Source organism: Propithecus coquereli, unplaced genomic scaffold (assembly GCF_000956105.1).
Source record: "Propithecus coquereli isolate 6110/MARCELLA unplaced genomic scaffold, Pcoq_1.0 Scaffold103, whole genome shotgun sequence".
NCBI classification, from domain to species: domain Eukaryota; kingdom Metazoa; phylum Chordata; class Mammalia; order Primates; family Indriidae; genus Propithecus; species Propithecus coquereli.
In genome coordinates, this window is record NW_012134192.1 from 2,234,742 (window position 1) to 2,237,410 (window position 2,669).

Genomic DNA, 2,669 nt, shown 5'->3' on the forward strand with positions numbered 1-2,669 from the left:
TTTTTTTTTTTTTTTTTTAACCACTTAATCTGCACACTGTCTGTGATCCTGGGCGAGTTACCACACTTCTTTGCACCTCTGTTCTCAGCTGCTCAGTGGGGGAATAAGCAGGCACGGTTAACATGGATAACATGCCAACTATACTGTAGATGCAATACAGGACATCCACCCCCAACCCTCCGCCCAGACAGTAGATAGGGCTGGAAGTTGATTTTTAATAATAAAGTACAATGGGGAGAGGGCAGAGGGATTGAGCCAGGTTGTCTAGAGTGCTGTAGTGGTGGTGGGCAGGGTGCTGGGAAGCTGCACCAGGGCCTGGACTGGCTACACAAACTTGCTGCTGCTGCTTCTTGGTGACTGCTTTGTTGGCAAGGTCATTGGCCTTTTCTGTAGTAGTCAGTGCCATCTCGTTTGCCACCTTCTTGGCTTCTTTGGCTGACTCAATAAGTGTTTTGGAAAGGGCCTCACCTTGCAGCTTGGTCAAGATGTAAACAAAACCTGTCAGTCTTGGTCACGTTGCTTTTGAACTGAGTGAGACCAAATCCCTGGACAGCTCTGGAGATGCCAGATTAGCTAGAGGAGACGCTGACATTCCAGTGGATTTTGGTCAAGCCGTAGCCATTATCCTCTGAGTTCACACATTGTTCCTTCACTACCATTGGCAGGGTGGTCGATGTTCCAGGTGAAGGTGGTCATGATCTGATTCCGTGGGTCCACAGTAGAGTCCTCTGGGATATACACTGAGTGAGCAACATTGGCGAGAAACAGTCATTTGGCCCAGCATGGCATCATGTTGGTCTTGGTAAGGAGTCACCAGGACAGTGGCTTCTGCTCAGCGTTCACCTCCTGGTGTACTGTGTCTTCCTTCAAGACATGTTTGCTGTAGGGATTCAGGTACCGCTGCCAGAAGGCAGGAACCCAGGGTTTCAGGAACTTCAGAGCATGCTCTGGCCCAGGAAGTACTTCACCATCATTCCTGCCAGGGCAGACTCAGTGCCTGTACAGTATTAGGGGTGTGGATTTTGGGCAGCAGGCATGTAGCTCAGTTACCACCTCCTCCTCTGCAGTTTATCCTTTGATGCATTTGGAATGTATCCATGGAAGACAGTGGGGAGGTATGGATCCAACTTTTATTTTTCCTAGATGCTAATATGCTGCTATTTGTCCCACCACCGTTTATTGAATAGTTCATCTATTCTCACTGATTTGAAATGCCATCTTTGTTACAGCCTAAATCTGATGTGCATTTAAAAAAAAATTCAGACTAAATTGTGCTCCAAAATTGATTTTTAAGTTATTTTGGAACCTAAAATGCAATATCCTATAAAAAGGTTAATTGTAATTCCAGGTTAATTCACAAAACCCCACAATATACCTGAGGTACAGTATTGATGACACCATTCTTTAATATCTAATACTCATTTATCATGCTTGAAAATATATTCCAAGTTTTAGGGTATTTTTCTTTTCCTGGCAATCAGGATTAGGAGTTTCTGAATTCAGCTATTAATTTTTTTTCAATCTTATCTGCTACATAGGTCTCAGTCATTAAAGGTAAGTAAGTGTTTTAACATAGCATGGTTTGTGAAAAGTAGGATATTATTGGTAAAGGGAGAAGTAAATGATAAAGATACAGGTATGTTGGGAAATTAAAAATGGTACAAAATTGAACTGTGAGATGTGAGTGGTGAGCCTTCTGAGAGGTGAGGCTGATAGTATTGGCAAGTTTTTCCTCCCTTTGCCTTTCTTTCCCCTTTTCCTCTCTTTTTTCTTTTTTCCTTTTCTTTCCTTTTTGTTTGTTTCTTTCTTTTTTTCTCATACTCATTGTGGTGAGTCATTGAACTCTGGGAATAATGTGAAATTTCAATTTTAGAAAAATTGCTTTGACAGTGTAGTGGTGACTAGATTGGAAGGGCGTGAGACCAGATCAACTATAAAAAAGACAAGTGGAGCTGGATCTTTAGGACATTTTACGTAGACATGCTCCGTTTAACGATGAGGATACATTCTTAGAAATGCATCTTTGAGCAGTTGCGTCATCGTACCAACATCATGGAGTGTACTTGCATAAACCTAGATGGTGTGGCCTACTGCACACCTAGGCTGTATGGTATAGCCTGTTGCTCCTAGGCTGCAAACCTGTACAGCATGTTACAATACCGAATATCGTAGACAGTGTAACACAATGGTATTTGTGTTTCTAAACATACCTAAACATAGAAAAGGTACAGAAAAATACGGTGTTATAATCTTGTGGGACCACTGTTGTATATGCAGTTTGTTGTTGGCTGAAATGTAGTTATACGTTGCATGACTGTACTTGAAATCAGCTGTGTGGCCTGGGGGATGCGAAGAGATGTAGAGAAAGAAATAATTTTTAAATTATAGAAGCAATTCAATCTGTCATTTTACTCACTGAGCACATGCTCTAGGCAAACCTATATAGAAATTGCTTGTGAATGATTTTCAGATTTACCTGTCATTGACAAAAATATATATTGTTGAGGGGGCCAGGCAAGATGTGATTATGGTTTACTTACAATTACATTCGATAAGAAATTTAAAAATGAATTGGAAGCCATTGATAGACACTATTTGACAGAAAACTAAGAAGAATTATAAAACCTAACAGGGGCCGGGCGCGGTGGCTCACGCCTGTAATCCTAGCT

At 41.5% G+C, this 2,669-nt stretch overlaps 1 protein-coding gene and 1 pseudogene across 1 annotated transcript in view; one reads left to right on the forward strand and one right to left on the reverse strand.

Moving 5' to 3' along the window:
- The window catches only part of MLLT10 (myeloid/lymphoid or mixed-lineage leukemia (trithorax homolog, Drosophila); translocated to, 10), a 229,025-nt gene that overhangs the window by 77,255 nt on the left and 149,101 nt on the right, over positions 1-2,669 (forward strand). The window lies entirely within an intron of this gene.
- On the reverse strand, positions 215-971 carry LOC105810158 (annotated as a pseudogene).